Below are 14,055 nucleotides of genomic sequence, written 5' to 3' on the forward strand. Positions count from 1 at the left end.
GGGGGAGAGAGAAAGAGAGTTAGAGGGAAATAAATACTTGAAAAAGGAAGAGAAAGTGAGGGGCAGGGAGAGGGAGAGAATGAGAGAGAGAGAGAGAGACACTTAAGAGAGGGGGAGAGAGAGATAGAGATATTTGAGAGAGGGAGAGAAAGAGAGGGATATATGAAAGAGAGAAAGAGGGTGAGGGAGATGAGAAAGAGACAGGGAGATACCTAAGAGAGGGAAGAAAGTAGAGAGGGAGATGCCTAAGAGACAAAAAGGTAGGGGTTAAGGAAGAGAGGGGGGGAATGTAGGGAAGATAAGAGAGACATAATGCTGATATGAGCATGCTGATTTCTGAAATTTGACTAAGTTTGAAATTTAGAAGAATACTCAAAAAACTAGAATTTGCATTATAACTCTTAGAGATCTGGAACCACTCTCAAACATCCTAACAATATATACATAAAATATAACTTAAAGTATAAGAAAGATAAAAGACAAAGAGAAATGTCACTTATACTTTAAACAGTGTACGCGGTTTAGCTTTGGTTAGGCTCAGAAAAACGAGCCTAAATGTGTACAAGGTTCTTTAAATTTGAAATACCCCGTTCGTGTTTTGGTATTTTTCATGGTTTTTTTTGGTGTGTCCACTTTTCTAACCACCATCTTTGTGCAAAGCTTGGTACCAGAGGTCTTAAACCTATTTCACCAACCCAATTTGATCACCTATGATCGATCAAAACCTCTACATATGATTGTAACCTTATTCACACATAGATAATCCTATATCCCAAAAACCCATGAATATGCCCATGATCTACAAAGAGATCTTACATCATATTTATATCAACCCGGGACCTAAACAATTAGGTCGGCCACCTAAAAGATAATACAATAAATTCATAACATAAACCCGCAATCCAATGATCAACCAAGTCGGCCTAAGACTGAAACAACATAATCCAATCAATAAACCCAACCGGTAACGCATAGAGATCAACCACCAACACGTTACATAAACTGGTCCATAACCTAGCAAAATAAGATAGCATTAGGTACGGACCCAAATCCAACACCACCGATCAACAAGAACACGAACAAGATAACCAACAACATCCTAAAAGCCATCTAGAAGCTGCACCAACACCACTTATCAAGTGCATTAAAAGATATTCAACAAATCTCTATCGGTATAACCCTTACCAGTGACCAAAAGGCTTACTAGAAAAAATGATAGCTCTCGAGTTATCAAATCTGGAACCAACTAATCGTGATACCCATTTGAATAGCATGAATGATAGATCCAAACCAATTCCACAAACCGAAGCATACCAAAGCATACTAAAGCATACCAAATCAATATCATAATCCAATCACTCTACCAGAAACTGGTAAACAACCAAAACAGCGGGTGTTGCCATCAATGACAAAACATCAATGCAACACATAATCAATTCCTCCAATTTTCCAATAATAACTACAATAGATTCAGGCATATGGCAAGACAATACACAAGGAATGAGGTTAAAGCTCCAAATAAACCAACAAAGAGAATCAATGTAGAAGATGATGCAGAGGCTTGGGTTCATGACTCAACAACTAGGAAACATTTCAGTGCCCTTCACCAAACTCAACACAAGGCTTGTATCACAGATCTTTTGGCATCCCAACATCTCAAATACATAAGGACTCATCAAGAATCGGGTCCTAAACAACAACCAAATCATACTTCACAAACTCAAAACTCCCCTTCATAATGACTCATTGCCTTATGGCTACAAATGGCAATTATGGTTTCTATTGTTCACTAGACCCCAATAACTTCAAAGACTCCCTGTAGAAATGCAATACAACATCATTGCACCCTTGATAACCTTCAAGAATCAGAGAACCATCTGATGAATACTAAGAGGGGGGGTGAATTAGTATACCAAAAATTACTGTACTCAAACACTTTATCAGTCTAGTTGTAAACCAGTATAACAGTTTAATTAACAAACCGGTTAACACAAATGCAAACTAAACAGCAAGTAAGGCATTCACCCACAGAAGCACAATCACCATAACACAAGATATTTTGACATGGAAACCCAAATGGGAAAAACCATGGTGAGATGAAACTCACAAATAACTATCTGCAGAATAGTAACCAGACCGGTTAAGGTCAGACCAGTCAAGGTCATACAATGTTCTTTACCAGAACAGATCCTGTTAGGAATCTCAATCTCTGTTAGTAGATAAGTTTGATTAAAGACTACCTTGTGAGAGGATTTTAGATCCACAGATGTGAATCACCTTGTTAGAGGATTTAAAAAGGCTTTTCTGGGCCTACCAGGTTAAGGGTTTCTAACTTCTCAAAGATGTGAGTAATCAACAAGTGTATGATCTAGCAAATAGCATAGTCTGCTTGGTTAGATCCATGATAGCTTATTGCTAATGCATTTTAGCATTAATTTAGTCTTCAGTAAATCCACACTCTGTTACAGTACACAAACTTGATCTTTTCTGTTAAGATCGCACATTCAAGAACTCATCAACCACCACAAACCCTAACAGCTACACACATATTAAAACCCTAGACATGATATCCTTAAAAGGAATTTGATTTCATGTCGGTCCAATAGGATTACATTGCGAGTTCCTAGGTTCATTGTATCTAGACACATTTGGTAACATGACACAAAATCACCGTCAAAGTGTCGGTGGATGGTAACTCATCACAAAGATATACCGATTGGTAACTCATCATAGAGTATTACCGGTTTATGCAACTTTACCGATTACCGGTTGGTAACTCAGAGTAATACCAGTTTAGAAGATTACCAATTGACAGAAATGAAGACTGGGAAAATGATAACTGCCGCTTCTAGTTCCTTTGCTCCATTCCTCTTGAGATCCTCGAACCGCTTGAGGTCCTCATGTCGCTTGAGATCGGTAAACACTTTCTGCAAGATACCAATAGTCTAAAGACTATAACATAATACCGGTTTGAAACAAATACCCCGGTTGAGCATAACTCATACATACAAAAAGTGATCTCATAGCAAGTGTGTGTCCATCAATGACAATCACAACATAATCATCAAAAATACCAATAATCTCTCCCTTTGGCATTGATGACAACACTTAGGAAAATTTTTGACATCTAAGTGTTTTTACAAAAGAAATATGCCATAATAAAAAATACTCCCCCTAAGCATATACACTATCCCTTTGCAGAAAAGAAAATGTATACTACTTCCTTACAGAGATAAACATGAGTATACATAGCATGCATCAAAATTTTAAATACTAGAATACTTCTCCCCCTTTGCCAACAATGACAAAATACAGTTGAATAACCCTTGTTTCTATTAGCTGAATAAATGTTTATGACAATAAAGAGTGAAACTTGTCAAAAACTGATTTAAAGTCCTGCATAAATTGCTTCATGGATAAGGACCATGACTCAAGTAATGAGGTAGCAACCTCACTCTCCATTTGCATCTGCAATACATGTTCCTCCATGGCATCCAAAGTACTCATCTCTTGAGTAACCGTCAAGGCATCCAGATTGAGATAGCACTTTTGAAGTATTTGCAGTCTTGGGAGTAGAACCAGTTGCAGTTCCTACAAATCCTTGGTCCGATTGCTGATCTCCAAATTAATTCTTGCAACCTGAAGTTGAAACTGGTGAACGGTTTGCCCATAAGCGGTAAAGGAGTCATATGGGGTCTTGAAGGTGCTTATGAATGTTTGCAAATCAGTTTGCAGTTTGTCTTTCTGGGCAAGCACATCATCACAAAATAGATGGGGTAGACATATCTTACTGAGCAGTAATTTCCCCTCATCCATTGCATCTCTGATGTCCTTCTATGCCTTCTGCAGATCAGACCGACGCTCATGTAACTTTTTCACCAAGGTAGTGTTCAAAGCCTTTTGATGCTCCTTCTTGGCATGCACTTTGGCAACCTCTTCCAAGCTTTGTACCTGGTCCTCCACAACTATGCATAAGAGTTTTAGTTGGGCCAGAGAGGGATCGATACTTGGGAGGTTGGTACCGAGTATCAAACTGGTAAGAGTGTCAACTGCAGCTTGGATCACATCTTGCTCCTTCTTCCTTCTTATCACCTCTAGGCGTTCTTGAGAAAGCTTAATGCTTTGTAGCAGCTCTGATTCATTAGCAGATTGGAGGTCAATGGGACTGGTAAATTCAGCCTATTTGACTTGACTACCAGTTGCCTTTGGGGTCTCCACCTGTGTGCTCTATGTCACTTCCTCCTTCTCTTTGGCTCTTAACTTAGCTTCTTCTACCTTCTTTTGCTCCTCTGCTTCTAACTTTCTTTTCTCTTCTTCCTTCTTCTTCTCTTCTTCTTTTCGCTCCTTTTCTTCTTCATCCTTCTTCTTCTTCTCCTCTTCCTGCTTCTTCTTCTCCTCTTCTTACTTCTTCTTCTCCTCTTCCTACTTCCTCTTCTCTTTTGCCTTTCTCTTCTCCTCTTCCTGCTTCCTCTTCTCCTCTTCCTTTGTCTTTTCTTCTTCCTGTCGTTTCTCTTCTTCTTTCTTTTCTTCTTCCTTCTTTTTCTTCTCTTCCTCTTGTTTCTTGGCAGCCTTTTCTTTGTCTTATTTTTCCTGTCTTGTCGCTTCTGATGGTGTACCCAGAGTGACATTTTCACCATTCAAGGCATCAACATCAATAGGATCCATTTGATCAGTGACCTGTTCTCCTTCACTATCATATACCTCCTCCAGTTTATTGGTTGTTGGTTCTTGCTCAGCTTTCCTGTTGGCTTCAGCCACTTGATGCAACCTTAAAGTGGCTTGGGCATGAGAGTGGGTATCTTTTACCACTTCAGGAACTTTTCCTTCTAGCAACAAGAGTCTCCTTCTTCTCATTAAGAAGAGGCCCTTATATCTTTCCACTACTTCATAAAGTTCAGTTTTAGGCACATTAGGAAAGTATTGTGCAAATACTTCCTCTCTTATTTCCTGTTCCTTTTCTATGGCAATGCGCCACTTGTTATCTAAAGAATTATACAAAGAATCAGGTGTCTCAGATTTAATTTCTGATGGCCACCGGTCATTAATACATAAATAATTGATAACTTCATGTTCAACATCCTTCTTTTCATCACCATTAAAATCATCAAAGCACTATTTCAAATCACCAAGTACTTTTCTTTTAAGATTTTTAATAGTTCTTTGACAATGTGTCAAAGATTTGTAGGAGGAAATATCAATATTTACCGGTGCAGATGTTGTCGGTTTATTCTTTGTCTTTTTCCGTGTTTGCCTAGTCTTCTTAGGCTGTTCTTCAGACACAGTGTCCCCTGAGTCTAGTGTGGTGTCTTTTGTCTTCTGCTTTCTCTCAAAGACTTTGGCAGGTGCAGCTTTCGATTTCTTCTTTGTTGGTGATCGCTTGGTCACTTTGGGACTTGTTGTGGTAACCGGTGTCGATATTGAAGGCACTGCCTTTCCCTTCTTTACTGACGGTTCTTCAACCGGTGTAACCCTTTCCAAATAGGTGTCGGTTCTCTTTTCCTTTGGATCAAGGGGCGAGGCGAGTAGGGTAGAGGCATACCCATCTAGCATGTCATACATTACCTCATATCCCATCGGTTCCACTTCTTCCTGTCTAGGCTCAACCACCTCCATTATGCACTCATCAACTCCAATGGTGAAGCAGATATCATCTTTATATTTCTTGACAATATCACCTGATATTCTCACCCTTTGGCTCATTTTGCGTCTGAACTCATCAAAGTATTTGTTTAGAACTTCTAGATAACTAGTTCCAATTGCTTGAAGGCTTTCTTTGATTTGCTTTGTAACCGGTTGGTCGGCAGACCACTGAATGTCCAAACTTAAATCTCAAGGCATTGTCATGTTTAATTGCCTTTAGGTTCACCAGAAGTTGCCTTTGCATACAGGTGCATAAGTCAAATGATGCATCTTCCATGATCATCCAATAGGCAGCATTTACCGCTACAGCAGAGATAGAGTTGATTTTGCTGGCGTGGAACATTCGGTATCCTATCACCATACATGCATATTTGACCAAATTGTCCTTGATGGAATTGATAGTCATTCCCTGTGAGTTGCTCACTGAACTAGTGAGCTTGGTCATTTCCATCTTGCTGATCTTTCTTAGGGCTGGCACTTCACCAATGTTACAAAAACTGGTGACAACATGAATTGCTTCTGGTGTGATGTCATGTGTCCACTCTAGGTACATTTTATCACCGTGCACTCTGCTCAGAATGATGCAGATGTGATCATCTAAAAACTCTTCAAGGAAATAGACTGCATTGTGAAGCTTCTTCTTTTCCAAGATGCTAAATTCCAATTTAATCTTCTTGTCCTTCCCACAGAACAAACTCAACTGGGAATGGATTACAAGAGATCCTAAGTCTTCAATTTTATAGTCAATGTAATTGGAAATGCCTTCCTCCACTATAATACCAATGGGTATTTGAGATAGGGCATTGTATTTTGCCTTCCATTGAATGAAGTCTACTGGATCAATGGGTGCACTAGGGCTAGAGTGTGATACGGAAGCAATGATAAACAGAAAGATTTTGAGAAATACCTTCGTAATTCAAAATTTAGGGCTTGCAAATTACACTTCATCACTCACTCCTTCAGTTACTAAAATATCACTTTGTGCTCTACACTTGACCGATTGATATTCACTTCTGATTCTTCTTCAAGATTTTGAGAATTCTTCGAATCGCAATCCAAATCGCTTTTCATCACTCGGTGCTTAAATAAAACTTCTTTGCTCAAGAACTGATAAGTGAAAAATGACTTGAAAAATCCTTTTAAACAAGTTCTTCACCTACCATAATAAATGCTCCACTATAAGGGCGTAAACCCTAATTTTCCTTTTATCATTTCCAGTCTTCTTCTAGTTGACAGGTATCACTTGTCGATTAAGGTCTTTTACCAGTTTAAATCAGGGGTTCGAGATATTTCACCATTTGCTCCCCCTAAACTTTTCTGATGCTTAGTTTGCCAGTTCAGTGACTTCCACACTAGGTGCAGAAACCGGTTCTTCTTGAATCACTTCTTTTGGCTTCTTCTTCCAGGTTTTCTTCATATCTGTTTGAGCGGTTTCAACATCTATCTTTCCTTCCAGAGTTACCGGTATATCATCCGATATATTCTTTCTCGTTCTGTAGAATCTTGTTGTATGACCCGGTTTGTTGCAATGATAGCAAATCATTCCAGGTGCTCTCCAAGGTCCATTGTTCATGTTTCCATTCTTCCTTCTGCATGTTGCAGCAATGTGACCATTACCATGACAGATCAAACAGGTTGCTCTCCATCCAGTTGCCGCTTGATAGCCACTACTCCTTGACTGATAATTATAGGTATTAAACCAGTTTGGGATCCAGTTCCCAAAGGGTTCATAAAAAGCTCTTTTACTCCTATGAGGATACCTTCCGATGTTGTGCATGACAGACCTGCATTCAAATTCTCTATGCCCGAACTTGTTGCATGCATAACAATTACCATTGAATCTATTGGGTCTAGGCTTATCATTTAGAAAATAAGGAAAGTTATTGTAAGCCTTACTTCTACATACATTAGTAGTGTTTCCTTCCTTGAGACAATTAAAGCAAACAGGTTTGAACTTTTTCTTACTTTTATACTTTGGTGCTGGTTGTTTCTTTGATGCTCCATCTTTTGTTCCAGAGGTCTCACCTTCCTCATATTAAGAGAAACCAAGTCCATTGGTATTCTTTACCAGTTTAGCCGACTCAAGCTTCTGCTCTAGCTTGATAGTGCTCTTATTGAATTTGGCAAGTATTTCCTTTGACTCAGTAAGTTCTTTGGTAATAGCAGCATTGGATTCCTTCAAGGTTGCATTCTCAGAAATAGCCATGTGTAGTTCACCTTTCATTTCTTCCTTTTCCATTTTATTTTCATGAAGATGAGCAGTAAGTGCCCTGATCTCTTGCTTCAGCTTGGAGATCTCATGATCGTTGTCTTTTACCAGATCTTCAACTTTCCTCCGGTTCTCAAGCTCTTGACACATTCTGATAGTTAGTCCTTCAAGTTCCCTTCTTAGGTTGGCATTGGACTCATTCGATTTTTCAACTTCTTGAACTAGGGCTTCCATGTCCACTTCATCACAAGAACTATTTTCAGTTAGCTCCATCATTTTTTCAGCATGCTCTCTTCTTTTTGACTAAGAGGCCTTATATTTGACTTTAAGTTCATCATAGGCTTTCTCAGTCTGAGTGAGCCGACAAGTAAGTTCCCTCACAGTGTATTCCCCCATATCTCTTTCCAAGTGGTTAGACTTATAGAAAGGTTGGCTCTGATACCAATTGATGAATACTAAGAGGGGGGGTGAATTAGTATACCAAAAATTAATGTACTCAAACACTTTATCAATCTAGCGGTAAACCGGTATAATAGTTTAATTAACAAACTGGTTAACACAAATGCAAACCAAATAGCAAGGCATTCACCCACAGAAGCACAATCACCATAACACAAGAGATTTTGATGTGGAAACCCAAATGGGAAAAACCACTGTGAGATGAAACTCACAAGTAACTATCTGCAGAATAGTAACCAGACCGGTTAAGGTCATGCAATGTTCTTTACTAGAACAGATCCTGTTAGGAATCTCAATCTTTATTAGGAGATAAGTCCAATTAAAGACTACCCTGTGAGAGGATTTTAGATCCACAGATGTGAATCACCTTGTTAGAGGATTTACAAAGGCTTTTTTGGGCCTACTCGGTTAAGGGTTTCTAACTTGTCAAAGATGTGAGTAATCAACAAGTGAATGATCTAGCAAATAGCATAGTCTACTTGGTTAGATCCATGATAGCTTATTGCTAATGCATTTCAACATTACTTCAGTCTTCAATAAATCCACACTCTGTTACAGTACATAGACTTGATCTTTTCTATTAAGATTGCACATTCAAGAACTCATCAACCACCACAAACCCTAACAACTACACACATATTAAAACCCTAGACATGATGTCCTTAAAAGGAATCTGATTTCATGTCTGTCCAATAGGATTACATTGCGAGTTCCTAGGTTCATTTTATCTAGACACATTTGGTAACACGACACAAAATCACTATCAAAGTGTTGGTGGATGGTAACTCATCACAAAGATATACCGGTTGGTAACTCATCACAAAGTATTACCGGTTTATGCCACTTTACCAATTACTGGTTGGTAACTCAGAGTAATATCGGCTTAGCAAATTATCGATTGACAGAAATGAAGACTGGGAAAATGATAATTGTCACTTCTAGTTCCTTTTCTCCATTCCACTTGAGATCCTTGAACCGCTTGAGGTCCTCATGCTACTTGAGATCGGTAAACACTTTCTGCAAGATACCGATAGTCTAAAGACAAAAGTTATGAGGGCTTTATCAAAACGGGTAACCTTTGGCAAGGTTTTGAGAGTTTTCACCAGATTTGATATAACTTTGCCAAGACACAATGAAATTAAATTAAACCAAGACAAAAGTGCATAAAATTAATTCCCCTAACATTTCCAATAGGTTTCCAAATAAAATTAATGATACTTAACAATGAAAAATGAAATGGATCAGACTGTAACATTAGGGATAGTGTAAGTGCGGAAAATCTTCAAATTTTATTAATCTCTTCCCTCCAATACACACCAACCAATCTTGATTCGACCTCCCTTACTCACATATATAATAACTACATCAAAACCAACCCCCAAACCGACTCTAACTACCTTTTGAACTGATTTAACCATTGGGTTTATACCTTTTTGCAAATGTTGCAATTTTGCTTTGTGACAACTTTGCAACTTTTGACTCCAAAAATTGTCCTACTGACTCCAAATCATCTAATTAATCTCTATACATGCTTAAATGACCTTATTACATCATCTCAGCCCATATTGGGCATTTTTATATGCTTTGACCAACTTTGACCTTGTCAAGACCTTATAGGTCACCAAGAGCATAATGACTTTAATAGCCTTACAAAATGATTTGAATTGACTCCAAATGGTCCTTAGGACCTTACATATCTTTGACAAAAAATTACAAAAAAAAAATGCAAAATCCTTCATGAGGCATCTAGATGAATAGGTGCTCCTACACCATACAACCCCCCTGAAAAGAATTCCAACTCTTTTGGAAAAGGAGTTGTAGTTGATCTTGCATCAAATCTGAAATCTTCAAATGCTTCTTCACCTGGTTGTCCCTTACACCTAGTTAGGTACGTGAAACATGGATCCTTGCTTGAATTTGCATCAACACTACACTTCATCTTCACCCTGGGTCTTCCTATCCTCTTGCTTGAGTATAGGAATCTGTTAAGAAAAAATTTCTGCCCTTTCGAACCTATTCTTCTTGATTCCTGCACTGAAATGAACATGATAACAAAGTCATGGACAAAATAAAATTGATTAGTATCAATATCAAACATAAAATATTCACATTACTCCTCAAGTCTTCTTGGGAACTCCTTCCATTTACCATCAACCTCATCATCCAACTGATCATTCTCTACCCTTTATCCAATAGCAACATGGATTTCATTAACCTCATCCACTTCAACACTATCAACAATATGAACGCTGTCAACAATGTCAACCTTCATGCACTCTTCAACTTGATTATTAGGTTCAATCAACTAAAAATGATAAGGAAACTCATCCACAACCATATCTACCTTGTCCTTTTGAATTTCTTCCATGCTTGATGATGTCAAAATAATCATAGGTGTTCTTACCTCTTCATTTTTTACCTCCTTTATTGTTGATATCCTTGTTTGCCTATTCCTCTTTTGAATGATCCTTTTGATGGGCCATGTGATCTTCTTCTTGATTTGTAAGTGTCATTTTTGCATCTCTAGTCTTATTTATTCCAATTCTTGCTTGGTTTCTCTAATCTTTTGTTCAAACTCCATTTTTCTTGATCTCTCTTTTTCCTCTTTCCTCTTCTTCTTTTATTCTTCTTGCTTCTTCCTCTCTTCCTCTTCTCTTTTCTTTTCTTGTTCATTCTTCCATGAACACTCACCTCACAAATAATCTATTAAAATATGTATTCCCTCAATCAAGTCTCTCTCACTTTGCTTCATGTTGTCCTTGCCTCACCTAGGTGTCTCCTCTTTTCTCTACCTAGTCTCTTGGCAACCAGCAACCAGGTTATCCTCTCAACCTGAACCAACACACACACTCAACCACCACTACACAACTTCTTCTCCCAGAGTCTTCTAGCTCTGATACCACTTTGATGCGGAGGCTTGGGTTCATGACTCAACAACTAGGAAACATTTCAATGCCCTTCACTAAACTCAACACAAGACATGTATCACTGATCTTCTGGCATCCCAACATATCAAAAACATAAGGACTCATCAAGAATCAGGTCCTAAAAAAACAACAAATCATACTTCACAAACTCAAAACTCCCCTTCATAATGACTCATTTCCTTATGGCTACAAACGACAATTATGGTTTCTATTGTTCACTAGATCCCAGTAACTTAATAGACTTCCTGTAGAGATTTAGTACAACATAATTGCACCCTTGATAACCTTAAAGAATTAGAGAACTAGCAAGAATCATATCTTATACATACTCAAATACTAACACACCCTTAGCAACCCTCACAAACATTGATTCCACACACTTCTTGTTCTGGTAGCGACAAGAGCCTATATAAAAATGATAGTTTTCGGGAATGAGACTGTTTGACCCCTCAAAAGGCCTTACTAATTTTTCTAGTAAAAATAAAGTTTTGTTGTAACATCATTATCCTTCCTCTCAACAAGTTTCAGATCCTTACTTGACCATACATAGTTGTACTAACACATTTTCTAACTGCAAATTCTAGAAAATATTTTCTGAACAAGCCGCTTTCACAAAAATGATCATAAATTACTCATTTATCCATGAAAATTGATGAAACTTGAAGCACATTAAAGTTAGTTCATCTAGCCAAAAAATAACAGTGTTTTCATACCAATACTAGGTCTTATATGTCCATACAACTTGTTGCAATGTGACTGTTCCTTCCTTTACTAGTCTAATTTTCACTATGAATTGAAACAAACAGTCTTTAATAACTTTCACAAAATTAATCATGAAGACAATCTCTCTGGTCAGATTGTATATTGCCTATTTAAATAACTTTACTCTGATTTAAAGCCAGATCTAACATTTTATACAAAAGTTATGAGGGTTTTACCAAAATGGGTAACCCTTGGCAGGGTTTTCACAGTTTTCACCAAATTTGATATATTTTTGCCAAGACACAATGAAATTAAATGAAACCAAGACAAAAATGTAGTAAATCGATTCCCCTAACATTTACAATAGGTTTGCAAAGAAAATGAATGATCTTTAACAATGAAAATGAAATGGATCAAACTGTAACATCAGGGAAGGACAGTGTAAGTGTAGAAAATCTTCAAATTTTATTAATCTCTTCCCTCCAATACACACCAACCAAGCCTGATTTTAGACCTCCCTTTCTCACATATATAATAACTACATCAAAACCAACCCCCAAACCGACTCTAACTACCTTTCGAACTGATTTAACCATTGGGTTTACACCTTTTTGCAAATGTTGCAATTTTGCTTTGTGACAACTTTGCAACTTTTTGTCAAACTTGACAACATGACTCCAAAACTTGTCCTACTGACTCCAGATCATCTAATTACTCTCTATACATGCTTAAATTACCTTATTACATCATCTCAACCCATATTGGGCATTTTTACATGCTTTGACCAACTTTGACCTTGTTAGGACCTTATAGGTCACCAAGAGAATAATGACTTTAATAGACTTAAAAAATTATTTGAATTGACTCCAAATGGTCCTTAGGACCTTACATAGCTTTGACAAAACATTACAAACAAAAACAAATGAAAAATAATTCATGAGGCATCTAGATGAGTAGGTGCTCCTGCACCAGAAGACATGAAGGATGAAATGAAGAAGATCTAGAAGAAGAAAGAAATTGTGGATGCACCTAGCTCCGGTGCAGGTACTTCATCCGGAAATTAAAGAATGTATGGCTTTGGCCCAAGGGAAATAATCAAAGAAATATATTTTCCCCTACCAAAGAAAGTAAGGCTGCAGTGACAACCTGGTGGAGAGTGTGTAAATCTGGAAATGTGTGCCAAGTTATAACTCATCACGGAAATCCAACAAGTCATCGCAAAAATCAAGGTAGTGGATGATAGCACATAAGCATTTAATGTGAGCTAGTGGATGGAAGGCTAAAAGGGGATTTTTGATAAATTTTTATCTCACCAAAATGAAGAGCATTGTAAGCGTCAAAGGCGATCAAGGCAATTAGGGTTTCTTGGTGAATGTATCTAAGTTGCAATTAGTTGAATCTATTTCCATGGCTACTCCCATAGTTGTTGACATCGCGACTAAGCCTCGCCCATTATTTGAGAAAACTCCTTACAAGGAAATGGAGACTGATCCAACTGGTACATTTTCTAGTTACAACTATTGGAGTTGTGTTGGTTGAAGACATCCAATCATACATTCATGTGAAGCTTGATGAATTTAGTCACCATGGGAAACTGTTGAATCTGTGGGCAAATGAGATGATGGGTAACAACTTTGAGGTAAAACCTAAATTCAAAACCCTAGTTGAAAAGAAATTGAATACCTGGAATGATTTTCCAAATTTATGATATGAAGATAAATGGGTAAGATTAGCAATGAGTACATTCCATGATGAATTCTTATGGTTAAATCAAACCTATCTTGTCACTAAGGAAGTAATGAGGGTTATTACTGGTTTTAGCAATTTTGGGGCCATTCTCGTTCTGAAATTGGCAAATAACAAGGATGTAGTGGAAGTAACAAGGGCAACCTCTGACGGGCAATCCATGTCCGTCACCTCTGTTAAGAATAAGGTTGTAAAGTATCTGTCAAGGATGATAGGAAACAAACTTTACTTTACCAACCAGGTAAACATGGCTTATGAAATAACCAAGTTAAACAAGGACTTTGATCTTTGTGAGATTCTAAAACAACAATTCCTCGACAACCTTGCACAATGCAAAAAGAAACACCCTTTCAAGTATGGAACCCTAGCATT

Source organism: Cryptomeria japonica, chromosome 10, assembly GCF_030272615.1.
Source record: "Cryptomeria japonica chromosome 10, Sugi_1.0, whole genome shotgun sequence".
NCBI classification, from domain to species: Eukaryota; Viridiplantae; Streptophyta; class Pinopsida; order Cupressales; family Cupressaceae; genus Cryptomeria; species Cryptomeria japonica.